The sequence below is a fragment of the Diceros bicornis genome, chromosome 7 (assembly GCF_020826845.1).
Source record: "Diceros bicornis minor isolate mBicDic1 chromosome 7, mDicBic1.mat.cur, whole genome shotgun sequence".
Classification (NCBI taxonomy): domain Eukaryota; kingdom Metazoa; phylum Chordata; class Mammalia; order Perissodactyla; family Rhinocerotidae; genus Diceros; species Diceros bicornis.
The window spans coordinates 45135320-45154145 of record NC_080746.1 but is presented as its reverse complement, the minus strand read 5'-3'; the positions used below and the strand labels follow the sequence as shown (position 1 = coordinate 45154145).

Genomic DNA, 18826 nt, shown 5'->3' with positions numbered 1-18826 from the left:
TTTCTGAAACGCATATAGGATCATACACCCACTTGCTTAAAATGTTCACTCCATTTCTCTCTTTCTTTGCTGTGGAATCTTTGAGGGGCTGCTGATCTCATCTCCCCTGTGAAAATTTCTTTTTCTTATTCTCCAGCTTTGCAGAAAGTCATTCCCTCATTTTGGCTGCCTTAATCAAGCCTTTATTTTACCATATTTTATTGCTTTTTAAATTTCAGGGAAAAGGAAAATGCACCAGAGATTTTACTTATTGTTTTTAAAATTCTAACCACACGTTCTCTAAATAAACATTACTCCCATTTTATACACAAAGTACCTAAGATTCATAAAACATAAGAAATTTACTGGTGGTCTTTCATGTGTGAGTTGATAGAAATTTGGGAGAGATTGAAATGTGTACAATTTCAAAAAAGAGCTTATGCAGGGAGTGGTTACCAATGAACTGAGTTTCCTTTATTTGTTTCTGTTACAAAATAAACACACTTTGTATCCTCCTAAAAATTCAGACCAGTCTGGCTCCAATGCTTTGCTATAGATCAAACTGTGAGCCTGGAGGTTGTTAGAGAACTTCAGCTGGTTGGGATGCTGTTCACCATGAGGTAGAGAAGAATTCAGCATTTAGGAATTAGGATCTCAGCTTCACTACCACTGACTTGGGCAAACAACTTCATTTTATCATTTGTAAAATGGAGACGTTACTCAAACTGAAAAAAAAAAATTTGTTTTTTGCTAAATACAAAAACTTCCCTGTCGTCTGTGGGGAGGTTCTGACTTGCCGTTAGGCCGACCTCACCCCTTCATCGCTGATGGTTAAATCACCTCTGAAGCTCCGCTGAGCACTTCCTGTGCGTTGAGCATGGTCTGAGCTCACTTTGTATCATTTTATCTGCTCTATAAATATATGAAAATTCAGGCTGTGAAAAAAAGTAGAGACAATTTCAATTCCTAAGCCTGAAAAAGACATTTAGTTGCATGTTTTTGTTGGAGAAATACTCTACATACACCTATTACTTATGTTCAATCAGAATAAGAATAACATGAAGAGTCTTTGGGGATGTCTGAGAAAAATGGCCTTTGTGTGGAGTTTTCCCCACCAAGAAGAACATGGTCCCAACTATGCAGGCACAGGGTATGTTCTTGACAATTAAACAGCTTTGTTGGTCCTGCAGAGGTCCTAGGCTTCTCATCGTGTACCTTCCATTCATCTGACCAGCGGAATGGACTTCTTGGCTTTTGTGCAAAATGCTGAAAGATTGAATCCTCATGTCAGTAATTTCTGGTTGCTTGGAAACAATTCTCATTTTGTCACTGTGAAGGAATTTAGGTCAGCAGTGAATTAATCCCTTACAAATTAGAGATATACAGCTAATCATGGATTCTAAATTGTCCTGTTGAATATAGGGACTGTAATAATGGTTCTCTTGTTTTTTTCCCTGGATGAGACACAAATTTAAAGGCTATAAGCCAAAGACATTTTCTAAAAATGAGCAATATCATTTTATAGCAAGAAATGTCTGTCTGCTTTTATCAAAAAGACCCAGTGCTTCTGACCACCCACAACCAAAGGCATAGTTCTTTTTTCACCTCACATTAGTAACATATAGCAGCGAAGAGGGAGAGGAAATAAAATTAATTGTGTCTCTATGAAGTACCCTAATTCTAAGAGAAAACAGATGGTATTTCATATCCTTCAGTCTGATAAGAACAGCAGAAACCACCATTTGAGAAATCTCACAGGAATTTATTTCAAGTGAAGAATTTTGGTAGGAGATGAAGAGGAAGATCTCCAAGTTGTTTCAAAATCCATCCAGCACAGCATGGGTGGAGAACTGCGCCAGTCCCAAGGTGAAATCAATTTGGCATGTTCAAGGTTAAGATTCCTCTTTCTCCCTTTCCAGGAGGCGGGTAACCAAGACTGGAAAAGCAGGGGAGAAAATCAAATAAAGAGTCCTTAGTTCATGTGACACAGGAACAAGAAGTCACTTTGGGTGGTGAGAGCCAGCATGTGCTTGTGCCCCCAGAAGTCAGTCTCCTGAGATTTGGGACAGAGGCCTATAGTTGCCAAAGTTTTCTCTCTACTTCCAGGATCGGGTAATCTTGTGTGGTAGAGTAAGATCTAATGTTTGCATTCTGGCACATTATTCTTGAAGAACATTGCCTTCTCAAGAAGTCACAAACTAGATATTAGTGGTAAGCAACTCTTCTGTCTCTCCTGTTCTGGTTCTTTCAAGGGAACTGGTTTGTCTAAGACCAAACAAACCCTCACTGAAACCTCTTTAAACTCTACCACAGCCAGTGTGGGTGTTCTATCTTGGGGATCCATTTTAGCTGACTCCTGAATACCTGTCCTCTTCTCTTCATGCTCAGCTTTCCTGGTGTCCTTAGTTTCCTGGCTTTGGCTATTGGCCTTGATTCCTCTTCTTACCGCCTTTGACGGAAGAACAAATTTGGATTTCTTCTACCTTAGCTCCCTTTCAGGATATGTCTGCTGTTACTTGCATTTTACTCTATAGAAAGGCAAATACTAGTGACAGTCACCTGTGAGATCCATGTCATGGATCCCCTGTTATCTGGTTGTCTCCAGCATTAGGGAAAGCAGGCAAGACGATACTACCCAGAATGCCCTGGGAGAACACGTTGTCAGGTGTGACTCTTGAAGTACTAAACACATACAACCTCTTATAGCTCTCTTCTCAACAACGGTTAATAATAATTAACAAAAACAGCTGCAATTTATTGAGCAGTTATGGATACAAGGTTAGATATTTTACATGCATTAGTTCATTCAAACTCAAATCCATTTTACACACGAAGAAACAGAGTCCTGGAAAGTCTAAGTAACTTGTCCAAGGTCACACTACTTATAAGTGACAGGGAAGCCAGGATCTAAACACAGAGTGCCTATGTGACTCTATTAAGGGAGTTTAACTATCTCAGGAGCCTTATCAAAAAGAGCTTTCCCTCTCTCTTCTGTTCTTATGCCTCTTGCTCTGGTTTGGCAAGCCTCATTTATTTCCCACAGCCTCATACCTGGATACCTTCTCACACCATTAGATTGAAACTTCGGTTCTATTTGACAGGGTTTCAGTTTAGGTTCCAAACTTGGATACTTCCTTTCAGACAACGTTTGGCTTCAATCTCTGCAGCTCACAGCCCAGTCTTGCTCTTTCTCCATACCAAATCTAGGCCCCCAAGACCCCGGGCCCTGAGGGTTTCATAGATACTCCCACTTGTCCACAGGAGTAGGGGCAATGGGGCTGACCTAGTTTAAGAGAGAATCAGGCACGGCCAGGAAAGCAGAATGCAGGCCTTTTCGAGAGACTCGCCTTGGACAGAAACAGTCTCTGTAAATTCAACACAGCGACTTCCTTCATGACTCTTATTCCTTTTCTCTTTTCCAGAGGCAGAATGGTGAAGCAGAGAGAGAATGGGCTTTCAAGTCAGACAGACCTGGATGTGAACTATGGATCTATTACTAAAAAGTTGTATGACTCCAAGTAATTTACCTGAGGAATTTGAGGTTCAAGTCTCTCAACTGTAAAAACTTCTAGAAGATGTTTGAATTAAATAAGATGATCTGTATGAGGCAGCTACATGGTTTCTGAATGATAGGGGCTCGAAAATATTAGTTTGGTTTCTTCTTCCCAACATCTGTCCCATCTAATCTTGGCTCTAGCCCCTGGGTAGTAACTGGGCACAAGAATTAGCTTCTGTGTTGTCTTTTCCCTACTGCATGTATTAATTTTTACTCACAAGCAGCAACAACATCTAAAACATTAAAGGTAAATATTGGTACCTTAAGGTAAATATTAATACCTCTTCTTATTTCAGCTCCTATACACCCCTCAAATCACTCACTGACTCTTCCCACACCCCCAAAGACTTCCAGGTCTCTTGAGTTGCATCTAGCTATTGAGAAGCAAAGGTTGAATAAGGCTTAACCTTCAGAAGGTTATAATATTGGTCTTGATCTTTGTGCTTAAAAAAATACCACTCTTCCTACTTCTTCCACGTCTGTTCCAATCTTATCATTCCTTCTCCTTTACTCACTTGTTTGGTCAAAAACTAGTCTGGCTGTTGCTGTGAAAGTATTTTTTAGACGTGACTAATATTTAAATCAGTAAATTTTGAGTAAAGCAGATTATTTTCCATAATGTGAGTGAGTCTCATCTAATCGGTTGAAGGCCTTAAGAGCAAAGACTGAGGTTTCCCAGCAAAGGAATTCTCCTAAAGATTACAGCATAGAAATCCTGCCTCAATTTCCATCCTGCTGCCCTGTGGAACTCAAGACTGCAACATCAATTCTTGCCTGAATTTCCAGCCTGCTGGTATGCCCTGCAGATTTCAGGCTTGCCAGCTCCTACAATCACATGAGACAATTCCTTAAAATAAATGAATCTCTCCTTCTCCCTCTCCCCCATATATATTTTCTATTGGTTCTGTTTCTTTGGAAAACCCTAGGACGTAGGATAAGCTGTATTCTAAACACCCAGGGAACTTGTTGAAAATGCAGATTTGGTGAACCCACCTTATCTCTGAGATGGGATCTAAGAATGCATATTTTTAAACAAGCTCCCCTCCCAGGTGATTCCGATACCTGGTAAAGTTTAGAAGCCACTGTGCTAGAATAATAACAGCATGAACGTGGAGCTCCTTCTATGTATGCGTCAAGCATTAGGTTTATTATCACTTCTAACCTTATGCAATCCTTATAAGAACTTTATAAGATAGGTGATATTAATATACGTATAAATCAGATGAAGATATTAAGGGTCAGCTGGGCAGATAGATTAACACCCTCAATCTACCTGGGATTTTTCTATCTGCTCAAATCAAGAGTTTCTACATAACTACTGGCTGCCAGCAGTCCAAGAACTGCTATAAGTCTACCAAATTGATACTTTTTGTGGAAATCTCAAAAGACCTTTCTTAAAATTTTCACCTCGAGCTGGGTCTACTCCAGAAAGACTTCCAAAGGAATTAAACACTCTATTCCTCAATGCAAATGATAGTTTTTAATGTATTCATTGCACCATTTTTTTCTTACAGCTAGAAAAAACTAAGAAATCAATTGAAATAATCCCTTTGTTTTATAGATTAAGGAAAGAGACTTAGGTAGGCTTAATGGCTTAAAAAAATTGGAGAGGTTGAAATGTTTAACCGTTTAAGTATTCTCATTTGTTTAAAAATATTGATAAAAATGATTTTTAACTTGATTTCCTCTCTTTTGACTTTTGTAAAATAAGATGTTTTCATTTTTGAGGATGGTGTTAAATTAATCTTACTGAGGCTCAAATACATTCTTGTGAATTTTGTTCCTGCATTGAAGCAGGCTTAATCTGAAAGTTTGCCAATGTGTCATTTTCTACTTGTGAACCTTAACAAACAATATGAAACTTAGAAAAAGCCTTACAAAGTTAATTCACATAATCCCTAGTCAGAAAAAATTAAATGTTTGCATTTTTTTTTTGTGGAGAAATGGAGACTAGCCTGATTTAGGGGCACCTCAAATGTTCTGTCTGCTACAACTCTGGAGAAATTCCAGCAAGGTCTTCTAACGGCTGTGATAATCACAGCGTTACATCTCGTTCCCCATAAGAGAAAACCATTATAAAATAATTGATCATTTCAAATGCAGTCAAGACAAAATGATTAACTATTAATCAAGAATCTTAGTGATTATATGGGCTCATAGAACAAAGTGATTGAAGCATCCGTTTGAAGCTGTGGGAATTGATTCTAGAAAACCACCATGTCTCAGGATTGGTTCCAAAAGCATCCTTTGGGTTGAGTTGGCCTTGGGTAAAACTAGAAAAGACAACATATTTTCTCCCACAGTAGTGCTTATCAAACATCCGTGTGCATCAGAATAACGGGTGGGCTTGTTAAAACACAGATGGCTGGGCTCCATCTCTAGAGTTTCTTATTCAGTACATCTGGAATGAGGCTTGCTAATTTGCTTTTCTAACAAGTTCATAGCTGATGGTAAGGTTGCTAGTCTGGGAACCACAGTGTGAGAACTAATAAACATGCTGCCCTAGAAGAAAAAAAAAATTAGTCATCCTTATATATCCAAAACTAGTATGCCATATTTTCAAATTAGTGGATGGACACAGTGATGGCAATTAACACTTATTGAGCACCTACTTGGCATCTGCTAGGCCCTGTGAAATAGATCATCTAACTCTCTCAAGAGTGCTCCTAGGCAAGTACTTTTATTACCTCCATCTACAGACAGGAAAACTAAAGAAAAAGAAAGGTTAAGTAAGTAGCCTGAAGCCACATAGATAGTAAAAGATGGAGCTGACTTCTGGGCCCAGGCAGTCTGACTCTAGAGTACAGTGCTGACTTTGATCTACATATACACCTCTCAAAGAGAAATTGTCATATAGTGTCAAGAGAACAGGTTTGAGGTCGGATAGAATTGCAGTGAAACCTAAACTTCACATCATGTTTACAAACTTTAAGTGACAAGCAAATTAAATCTTTTAACTTTAGTGTCCTTATAGGTCAAATGGGGATAATATCTATTCTTGTAGGAATGTTGGAAAATAAAAAATAATGTATGGAAATCACTTAAATAAAGGTCTAGCATGTGTGGTGGTCAACAAATGGTAGCCATCATCTGCTCACATCAACTGTAGCTCTAGACACATCAAGAATTAACTTCTCAATTCTATCATCCATCCATCTATCTAATTATCATATGTTAAGCAATTATTATGAAACAAACATTGAGATGTTTTCCAAGAGCTATATCTGTAGCTATAGATCTAGAAATCAGTGGCATTCTATAAACACTCATGATGCACTGGATTCAGACGGAGACCAGACAACTGATGAGTAGAGGCAGTATTTACCAATTCAGATCTGAGGTTTTACTGGAGCTGTCTTCACAGTAGTCTTTTTGGCCTACGCGTTCCAAGTACCAGCTCAGCACCTGTGTATTCAGTCTTTCAGATCAAATGCCTTTTTGAATTTTGGTACTGCCAAGAAACAGGCAATGTAGCCTATTTAACAGTTGCCTCATCCTTTGAAATGTTGAATCCATTTGTGGAAAGAGTCTTTACTTGCCTCCTTTGGCTGCAGATTTGCCATATGGTACCCTGCAGCACTGCAGGTGCAGTGCCACCCAGTGTGTGATTCATGTCTGCAGATAGTGTGGGGAGATTTCCATAGCAACAGGCCACCAAAAGATGAGATGAGGAAAAGTCAATGTTATGTAACAGAGGTTTTCTGTTTTGTTTTTGTTCTTATGCTATGAGGGCAACTGGTTTTTTATTTCTTATGGATTTTAATGAGGTAATACACTGAATTTACTAATAAATTTCTCCTATAGGTCAAGCCACAAAAAATAGAACACAGAAACTCAAAAGTACCTGAACTTTTCATCATCAGTTAATCAAATTTCAAACTCAGATCTCTTTATCTTATTTTAATTATAAGTCCAGAAATGTGCTTCAGAAGTAATCAATAAAGGACAAGAAAGTGTGATTTGATATAGAGTTTACTAATATTTGTTTATCAATATATATTGAGTCACTATTATAAGCTAGGCACTGAGATGAACAACAGTCTTTGTCTTTGAGAAGCTCCAAGTCTGGCAGGGAAGAAAAAAACACAAGCAAATACGCTGGATACATTATAATTGATGGATATCATGCTATGAGCAGCAGCAGGACTGTTCTTATTGATAATACAGGAGGTCAGTTTCCTGGATCAACCCTCTCTGCTGAAACATCCTAAAAATTGTGGATAAGATATTAAATATAAAATTTAAGCATTAATAAGCTCTCAGGAAAATAAGAAATTCTCAGGTCAGTCACCAATAAAGAATAGCAATTTAATTTTGTGGGGGGGACCAAATTGCTTTATTTAAAGGAATGGTACAAATGAAAGAACTTAAGTAGATGTTTTGGCACAACTTATAGAAAAGATAAAGGTAACCCCAACATGCATACACTGTCTTGGCGACCAGGGAAGTCCCTCCCGTGGCCATGGGAAGCCAGCCTAAGGTTTAGCTCTCCTTATCACTGTCTCCTGGAGTGTGCTTGTCAAAGAGATACTCTGCCATACCAGATTCTGGCCCCCATTATGGGCAAATTGGTTACAGTGGTTACCCAACTCTTTGATGAATTTCACCTGCTCATTCAAGTAAGGAATCTCAATGAAGTCACACAAATAGGGGTCGTTTTGTCAGTGGCCAGTTTGTGCAGTTCCAGTAGTGACTGATTTATACTCTTTTCCAAGCATAATGCACCCTCCATTATATTCAGCCCATTCTCCCAGTCGTCACAGTCTGGTTTCTTGATATCCTGAAGGAAGATTCGGTCACCTCGTTGGTTCTGCAGCCTCATCAGTTTCTCAACATATTCCCTCTTCTTATGAGATTGGTGAAGAAAATATTTGGCAAAGTTCTTTAAAGCCACATCATCTCGGTCAAAGTGGTAAGACATGGACAGGTAGATGCAGGAGGCATAGAGCTCCAGGTTGATCTGGTGGTTGATGGCTGCCTCCGAGTCCTGGTGGTAGTTCTGGCGCACCTGCGAGGAGGACGTGGTCCTCATGGCAGGTGGCTGAGGAGAGGTCGTGGCGGTGGCAGTGGCTGTGGCGGTCTGAGGGAGCTGTGAAGAGGTGGTGGAGGGCTGCCTCTGAGCACCAGGCAGAGAGGGGGATGAGCACTGGTTCAGTCCAAGTACTGTTGGAGCAGGAAACTGCTGGACTCTTGGTGAAGAGCTAACAAATGAATTCAGTAAACTTGCAGGATACAAAATCAATACATAAAAATCTGTACCATTTCTTTACACTAATAATGAACTATCAGAAAGAGAAATTAAGAAAACAATCCCATTTACAATTGCATCAAAAAGAATAAAATACTTAGGCATAAATTTAACTAAGGAGGTGAAAGACCTGGATGTTGAAAACTACAAGACATTAATGAAAGAAATTGAAGACACAAATGAACGGAAGATAGTCCATGCTCATGGATTGGAAGAATTAATATTGTTAAAAAATCCATACTACCCAAAGCAATGTACAGATTCAATGCAATCTCTATCAAAATTTCAAGGGTACCTTTTACAGAAATAGAACAAACAGTTCTAAAATTTGTATGGAACCACGAAAGATCTTGAATAGCCAAAACAAATCTTGAGAAAGAACAAAGCTGGAAGCATCATGCTCCCTCATTCCAAGCTATATTACAAAGCTATAGTAATTAAAACAGTGTGGTATTGGCATAAAAATAGACACATAGATCAATGGAACAGAACAGAGGTCCCAGAAATAAGCCCACACATATATGGTCAATTAATTTATGACAAAGGAGCCAAGAATATACAATGGGGAAAGGACAGTCTCTTCAATAAATGGTGTTGGGAAAATTGGACACCCACATGCAAAAGAATGAAACTGGACCACGCACTCTACACAAAATTAACTCAATGGATTAAGGGCTTGCACATAAGACCTAAAATCATAAAACTCCTAGAAGAAAACGTAGGTAGTAAGCTCCTTGATATAGGTCTTGGCAATAACTTTTAAATCTGACAAGAAAAGCAAAAGCAAAAATAGACAAGTGGGACTATATCAAATTTCAAAGCTTTTGAACAGCAAAGGAAACCATCAACAAAATGAAAAGACAACCTACTGAATGAGAGAAAATAATTGCAAATCATATATCTGATAAGGGGTTAATATCTGAAATATACAAAGATCTCATATAACAATAGCAAAAAATCAATCTGATTAACAAATGGGCAGAAGATCTGAATAGACGTTTTTCCAAAGAAGACATACAGATGGCCAACAGGTACAGGAAAAGATGCTCAATATCATTAATCCTCAGGGAAATGCAAATCAAAACCACGACGATAAATCACCTCACACCTGTTTGAATGGCTATTATCAAAAAGACAACAAATAAGTGTTGGTAAGGATGTGGAGAAAAGAGAACTCTTGTGCACTGTTAATGAGAATATAAATTTGTAAAACCATTGTGGAAAACAGTATGGCGGTTCCTCAAAAAATTAAAAATAGAACTACCAGATGATTCACTAATTCCACTTCTGGGTATTTATCCAAAGAAAATGAAATCACTAATTTGGAAAGATATATGCACGCCCATGTTCATTGCAGCATTATTTACAGTAGCCAAGATATGGAAACAACTCCAGTGTCCATCAATGGATAAAGAAATTGTGATATATATATACAATGGAATATTATTAGGCCATAAAAAGAACGAAATCTTGCCATTTGTGACAACATGGATGGACCTTGAAGGCATTATGCAAAGAGAAATGTCAGGCAAAGACAAATACCGTATGATCTCTCTTATAAGCAGAATCTAAAAAAAATACAAAAACAAGCTTATAGATACAGAAAACACATTGGTGGTTACAAGAGCAGGGGAGTGGGAGGGAGGGAGGAGAAATGGGTGAACTTTTCTTTAAATTTAAATATATTGAATAAAAATTTAAAAAATAAATAACTAAATTTGAAGCATTAATAAACTTTCTGGAAAGTAAGAAACTCTCTGGTCAGGCCCTGATAAAGAATGAAATTCAAAGAACTAAGTAGAGTTCTGCAGCTGGAATTCATTCTAGGGACAATCGCCAAACTACAAAAATTTGAATTTAGGTTTTCACGGACTCATGGAATGAAGGAGACGGGAAATAAAGCCCAGGGCCTGCCAAAAGCAGGGAGCCAAATAGATTTCCCTGCTAAAGCTAGGACTGTGAGCATATAAGGACTTCTTCAGTATAAGGAAGTTGTAGAACCAAAAACAAAACCAGTAAAATCTCTTTCAGTGGACTGAAAGATTGTCTTGAACCTTGATAATGAGTCCCAAATGAAAAATGACCAGTGAGAATTGAGAACCATAACATAGCCCTGACCCAGGTTTTCAATCTATAATCTTACCATCTGATTCAAAAGATACCCGGTCATACCCTTAAATTAGAGTGGTCCTGTATTGGCAGCATTTGGCAAAACTAAAGGCAAATTGCCTCTGTAGTACTCACCTTTATCTCAGGCCTTAAGTGATTCCCATGAATAAAACTCCAAGGAAAATAAACTCATGAAAAAAAATAAAATAAAAACAACAAACTAAATTCACAAGGAAACAAAGTACCATAAATAAGAACCAGCATGAAACAACAGACAGCAGACACAGTCTTACAAAAATAGATAATTAAATAATCAGATAAAGATCATAAAATAACTATTTAATATGCTTAACAAAATAAAACACAAGCTTGAAAATATGTATAGAAAAAAAAGAAGTAGAATCAATGACCAGATTGAAAATAGTTCAAATAAAACAAGTGGGTTTAGCAGCATATTAGAGAGAGAAGAATAGAGAATTAGTAAAGTAGAAGATGGATCTGAAGAAATTATCTCAAGCCAGTATGGAGAGATGACATGGAATAAGTAAAAGAGAAGCAAAGAGACATGAATATTGGAGTAAGAAAATCTGACATACATCTCAGTTCCAAGAGGAGAAAAGAGAGAGACAGAAGCAATATTGGAATGAATTTTGGCTGAGAATTTTTTAGTACCAATAAGAGACCAATCCACATTTTTAAGAAGCCCAATAAATGGTACGTGGGATAAACAAAAAGAACTTAGATAAATTATATTGAAACCACAGGACAATAAAGAAAAAGAGAACATCTTAAAAGCAGGCAAGCAGAAATAATAGATACTTTCAAAGCAGTGAAGCAAGGGGAGCCAATTTCTCAGGAGTAACAATAGAAATCAGGATGATATATTCAAGGTATTGAGAGAAAATAACTGCAACCTAGAATTCTAAACCCAGTAGAATTATCTCTGAAAGACAAGAGTGGAACAAAGGCATTTTCAGACAAATAAAACCTGAGTTTACCAGCAATCATGCTATACAAAAAAATTCTTAAGGGTATATTTAAGGCAGAAGGAAATTCCTCCCAGATATAATTGCAAAAATCAATTGAAAGCAAAGAAAGTAGTAAGTATGTGGCTAAATCTAAGCAAACACTGACTATAAAATATAATAAAATATTGGGGATTCAAAAAATAAAGGTGCAATATATGATAAAGATAGAGTTAGGGCCCACCTTAATCATCTCATTTTGACTTAATCACCTCTTTAAAGTCCCTAAATCCAAATACAGTAATACTCTGAAGTACTGGGTGTTAGGGCTTCAAGATATGAATTTTAGGGGGGAGGGCACAATTCAGTCCACAATGAGGCCTAGAAAGGAAGAAGTCCTCCGTGAGGCTGGAGGACAAGGGGTCAGGGAAGGATGTCTCCAAGGAAAAAAAGAGAGATTATTGGATGCATTTGCTATTGAGAGGTAATTGATTCTTTTGTGGGAGAGTTCAGGAAGAAACAATAATAGATACATAATCTTTAAACAAACAAATCATGAAACAATTACTAATTCCAGGGAACCAAAATGTACAAAACAAATATAAGAAACTACATAGTTGAGCTGTGAATTATATTTAAATAGTCATAATAACAATGCTATATAATGATTTTATGACAAATCCTGTGATATAACTATATTGGGAGGATGGAGAGGAATATTGGGAAATTGGGTAGTGTTGCAAGAGAGAAGCTTTTACCTTCCATAGTAGAAAGTTAATAGATGTTTAAAATGGTAAATTTGAGGACTAACACATGCATGTTATTTAGAATTATGAAGGTAGATAATGGGAGAAACAATGAAAAGATTTGAAAATGATATCCTTTGGGGATCAGGATTCAGTAGGTAGGAAGCAGCAGGAAAGGGGACTATGTGCATATATTACTTTGATAAAATAAATTTAATGTGGATGGTTAGAACAGTATAACATTGTTTTCTTTATTTCAGATTATAGAATTAATGCATGTTCATTATAGAAACTTTGAAAAATACAGAGGTACCAAAGGAAAATACTTTACTGTTAAAATGATTATCTCAACACACGCTGTACCTGCTGTTTTATAATCTTATCACTTAAAGGCATATCACGATTTTCCCATGACAATCCTCTTCATATTTTCTTAAAATAAAAAAGTGCAAGGAAACCTAAAGAAGATAATCACTAATTCCCCATGGAAATGAGAGGAAGCTCCATAAGAGAAGTGACATCTGTACTGGGTCTTACAATATAAGAAATAATAAAATAATTGAGCTCTTACTGTGGGTCAGACAACTAAATGCTTTACATGCGTCATACAATTTAATTCTCATAATAAATCTGAAAGATAGCTATTATCAATTTCAGTTTTACACAGTTGGAAATTAAGGCTTAGTGAGGTTTTTGCTCAGGGTCATTTGGCTAATATATGGCAGTGCTAGAATTTTAAATACCATGACAACATGGTAAAGAGTGCCCTACATGTTGATCTAGAACAGACCCAGATGCCCAGTCTCCCTGACTCCAAGGCTTGTGTTATCAACCTCTTCACCATACACAGGAATGGGCTAAGTGAAGAAAGGGGGGAGGACATTGAAGACAGAAGGAATCATACATTTATTAGTACAGAGGCATGAAGACTTGAGGCCTGGATTTGAGACAGAGATTTTGTTTCTGTGTGGAAATCACGGTATTTGTAGAAAGAGATGTGGTTGAAGGGGTTAATTGGGGCCACAATAAAAAAACACCTTGGCTAGCAAGGACTTCCATCAGCAGGATCTGCTCGTCAAACAGGGACATCCATACCCCAGACCATCAGTGAGAAAGGGGGCTTATGGAAGCACCGGATAAACAGGACTCAGTCTTGACTTGTTAGTAAATAATTTAAAACATTAATTTTATATAAAAATAAAAGCAAATGTATCAGGGAGTAGAATGCAAAATTTATACGAATTTTTAAGTTAAAGCTGAAGACTTCAAAGAATTTTTTTGCTTTTGGCAGGCTCTTATAACAAGCTCCTGAATCTCAAGGGTCGAGTTTGATTCTCTCTCATTAGGAGTCTTTAGCGGAAAGTTTTTAAGGAATACTCTATGGAAAATATGAATCTAATTGAGAATGACATGGTTGATCAGATTATTTAGAATGTTATTTATCTCTGAGGAAATATCATAAAATATAACCATAATAATAACAAAAATGAAGTCATAGTTTTTCTTTCTTTTACTGACCCTAAACTAAAAATATATTAATCTGCACCAATGGTAGAGTTGATTTAGGAAGAATGTTAGCAAGTCAGAAGCCATAGTCTAAATGGAGAAATAAAACTCCCTAAATCTATATTACTGCTGTATATTGGCCTGTCAGAAAATTTCTTGACACTCAGTCTGCCTTTCCTCTACCAAAATAATCAGTTTACCTGGAGACAAGCGATATTTGGAGAACTTCAGACAAAACCAGCAGCAGGTTGAATATATCTCTTTTCAAATAGAAATTCTGGCAACATGCAAAAACTGATGTAAACTGACCTTACAAAATAGAGAAATAGGTCTCTGCTGTAGTTAGCTTTCTACAGAGAAAAGATGAGATTAAAATCCAGCAGCTTCTAAATGCAATGTGATGTCCTGGATGGGATTTTGGAACAGAAAAAGGACATTAATGAAAAACTGGCAGAATTCAAATATAGCCTGGAGTTTAAGTAATAGTAATTTACCACTGTTGGTTTCTTAGTTTTGACAAATGTACCATGGTAATATATAATTGATATTAGGGGAAAGTGGGTGAGGGATATATGGGAATTCCATGAGCTATCTTTGCAACATTTCTGTAAATCAAAATTATTCCAAAATAAAAAAATAAAAATATTTAAAAACCATTGACTTCAACATCATGATTTGATGCTAAGTCCACAAAGAATTCTTAAAATGCACGTTGTAAGGCATGCTTAGGACTTCCAAAATTTTCACCTTGTTTCTTAGACTAGATATTCAGAATGCGTTGTTCATTCACCATTAACAACTTTGTTATATTTATTAGATATTTGATCTAGTTCCACCTGGATATTTAAGTCAGATATCCATTTTTAAATCCCCATTCAGCTATGCTTGGCAGTTAAAAATGTTTAAGATCTATGACTATCTCCCATCTGTGCTACAGACAGTAGATTTGCATCCCTCCCTGCTGGCATAAAACATGCAATTATGTCTGGAAAGTGAAGGTGGGGAGAGGTGTTCTCTGCCTGTGACTGTTTAGATTCAATAGCTTCTACTTGTAAATCACCAAGGTCGGGCCCACAGAATATTCTCAGAGAATTCAGCTTGGTTAGTATCAAGATTGGAACCTCCTAGGGCATACAAAAGCAAGACTCTTTGAGGACTGGGTGATGCTAAGTGGGGCACCCTGAGTAATCCCTCTGAAGACCCCTGCACCTAAAAGAGTCATTGCCCCAGCTTGTCTTCCTTATCCTCTCTCTCTGGCTGTTTCTAATAACTCTTGCTCCTAAATGTCACCAGATTCCTAGATTTGGACACAACTTCCTTTTTGGAGATCTGACTGCTTAATCATCACTTCCTTATCATGCCTTTCTATGTTCCTGGAACTCAGGTTTTTAAGTTCCCTGAATTCTCCATAGGATTGGACTGTCAGACAACCTGTTCTAATGCCTTTGATGGATAATTGCAGTTTCACCAAACACATGTAGCCCTCCCCCTGCCACACACATAATTACATACGTGGGAAAAGCTGGCGGCATTCAAGGCGTACCCTCAAATTCCACGAAAGTAAGTCATTGATGAGTAAGAGGGTTCCAGGACCTATAATGAAGAAGAAAGACAATTACCCAAAGCAGATGAAAAATCTGTATCTCTGCCAGAGAGAAGCCAATAACCCTTTCTGATTAGAAGCCTTTGAAAATGGCATTATTTTATCTTATTGAAATCTCAGATTACTCAACAATAAAATGCGATGAATATTACCTATGTCACAGGGCTATTTTGAAGATTAAAAAAAACTGTAGCATTTAGTGGTACAGTTACAGGTACAGAATAAGTACTCAGTAAATGGTAGTTATTTTTTCATGTTTTTATTTTTCTTGTGTCAGAACGATTGTTAAAAATATTAGCTGATTTATTTTTCAGTCAAACTTGTTGCCCTGTAACTTATTCATTACTTGCTCACGTGGAATCCAGTGCATCAGGAAAGGAAAGTTCTAATCAACTTAGAGAAAAGTACTTTGAGTTTCCAAAGTCTAAGTCCTACAGAAATGTGGAACACAGAAAATGCAAGAAGTCTCAGAACTCTGCATCCCATGGTGATTAGGTAGCATTCTGAATCAGGAATGGAGGGGAAACTGCAAGGAAAAGCTAGAGTAGGAGAGGGGCCCTTGATAAGGGGGAATTTTTATGTTGCCTTCTGGACACAGTCCAAGTGAGGGAGAACTATGGAAATCCCAGACAGGTGTGGACCAATTTTCCAATGAGTGGTCCACCAAAAGCTCTTTAAGCTCGGAACTGAAAGAAGAAAAAGAGACAACTAAGATCGGTTAGAGAGGTGGGATGGGATAGTGAAGGAAGCATCCCAGGCAGAGAATTCTGGATGGGCAAAGATGGGTGAGAAAATACTGGTATTTCTGAGGGACTACAAGTAGGTCACTGTGATTGCAGCCTGGCGAGACAGGGGTGGAGTGAGGCAAAGAGAGGCTAAAGAAGAAAAAGAACATCAGAGCCCACAAGTCCTTGTGGTCAGAATGAGGAACTTAGATGTCAGAACAATGGGAGCTATAGAATGACATGACTTGAGTAACATATTTTAGAGGATCACACTGACTGCTGTGTGGGAAGGGACTGGACGGGGCAGGAACCAAAGGAGGGAAACAGGTCAGAAGTCTGTGGGGACAGGCCACATAAAAGAGTGATTCGGGGCAATAGAGACAAAAGTAATTGAACATATTTGAGAGATGTTTTGGAGGTTGTGGTAGGCTGAATAATACACTTCACCCTCCCAAAGATGTCCCTACCTTAATTTCTAGAATTTGTGAATATGTTATGTTACATGGCAAAAGGGACTTTGCAGATGTATTAAGGTTATGTACCTTAACATGGGGAGATTCTCTTTGATTATACAGGGGGCTGTCCAATCTAATCACATGAGCCTTTAAAAGGAGAACTCTTAAAACTTTCCAGCTGGAAGCATGAGAGGACTTTACAGAGAGGTGGTATAAGGAGAAGTCAGACATTCAAAGAGTGAGAATGATTTGACAGGCTGTTGCTGGGTCCAAAGTGTAGCAGAGGCTGTGCCTAAACTGAGGAGTCTAATACAGCTCACAGAGTCCCCTGGTGTCCCGATGTGGGCAGGTGCAGTAGATTGTCTCCCGTGTGCTCAATAGTCTCTTGGACATGGTAAAGGGTCAGAGATAGCCCCAGCGAGTTCTTTTATTCTCAGATGGCTCAGAAGTGTCAGAAGGATCCTGTGATCTACAGAGAGTAATAGAAGTTTGGTTGAAAGAAGGACGAATTCTTTCAAAGGCCATGCTGCCTACACCCCACAGTCTTGTCACAGTGTGATAACACAGATACAGCCCTGGGGGAAGAGTCTGGGGAGATTTCAAGTTGCCTTGGAAGAATGAAATAGAAATTCACGTTAGATGTAGAAGAATAAAATAAAGGTACATTTCTTGCAGATGTGCATTTCTGGACTGCCATTCATACTCATATAGTAAAACCACTGTCCTCATCACCACTATCACCACCACAGTCATCATTGTCACCATCACAGAAGATTGAGAGGCCAATCAAGTGTCCAGAGAATAAAACAGGGGAAGAAGAGGTGAAGATACGTGGTAGAAAATGAAAGCTATGGAAGCCCATTTTATTCTATGTCTAGTGTATATTGCCAGTGGATGAGGAGGCCAGGGGAAGATCACTAGGTTGTTCTTGCACAGAGGGCAACTGCTGGGCAATGACACTGCAGAGGCTTATCCTGCGCACACAGGCATGGCCTCCATGCCCCACTTCCTAATCTACCCTTTCTGTTATCCATTCTCCAGTGATTGCTTATTCATTGACTTTTTCTGTAATTATTTTTTTCAATTTGTTCATCAGCTTTTCTGATTACCAGACAATGTGCTTTAAATTTGGCGAGCTAACTGACTGTGATGAGTGATTATACATGCACATATTTATTTTCTTTCTTAGCAAACACTTTTAAGAGCTAATTCATCTACAGCTTTCTATTTGAACAATACAATCATTTAAACAGATTTAGGAAAGGTCATGCTCTATAATAATCTTTAGTTGAGTATACATTTGAAACCTAACACCCTCATGAGAATTAATCTCTGATTCACCTTGAAAGTACTCTGACAAGTCTCTGCTGTTTTACCTCTAAACAGCCTATGCAATTATGTTCTTCTCTGATTATCTTGGGATAAAATATTGTGTGCTTTATTAAATTTTTGGAATACTCCTACAAAGAAGTTGGTATTAGACTCATTTTCAGAATGAGGAAATAGAGGGTTGGAAAGGCAACTAACTGCACACATAGAAAATTTAGGAAAGACCAGACAAGAAACTTCTCATAGTAGGTACCTGTAAGCAGTGGGAATAGTGAGGGGTGAGGTTAGAGGTGATATTACCTCTCTTTTCTATTTTTGTATTTTCATTTTTATTAACAGCACACATTAATTTATAGTTTGAAATTTTCAAAAAATAAAATTACCTAATGATCACGACTTCTCTGTTCCTTATTTAGTATGATTTACATACAATGGAATAATTTGCAGCTATCTTCACTTCCCAAATTATTTCTTGGTTTCTGTTAATTGAATTCTCAGTTCAAACAAGACTCCTTTTAACCCTTTTTTCTGATTTCCTTCTGTTAGATTAGCCATCTAATCTAGCTTACTTTTCATAATTATTCATTCAAGGGTATTTATCCAAC

At 37.7% G+C, this 18826-nt stretch overlaps 1 pseudogene; it reads right to left on the bottom strand.

Annotated features, from left to right (window-relative positions):
- Positions 1-7822: 7822 nt before the first annotated feature.
- On the bottom strand, positions 7823-8721 carry LOC131407930 (ferritin heavy chain-like; annotated as a pseudogene).
- Positions 8722-18826: the final 10105 nt, after the last annotated feature.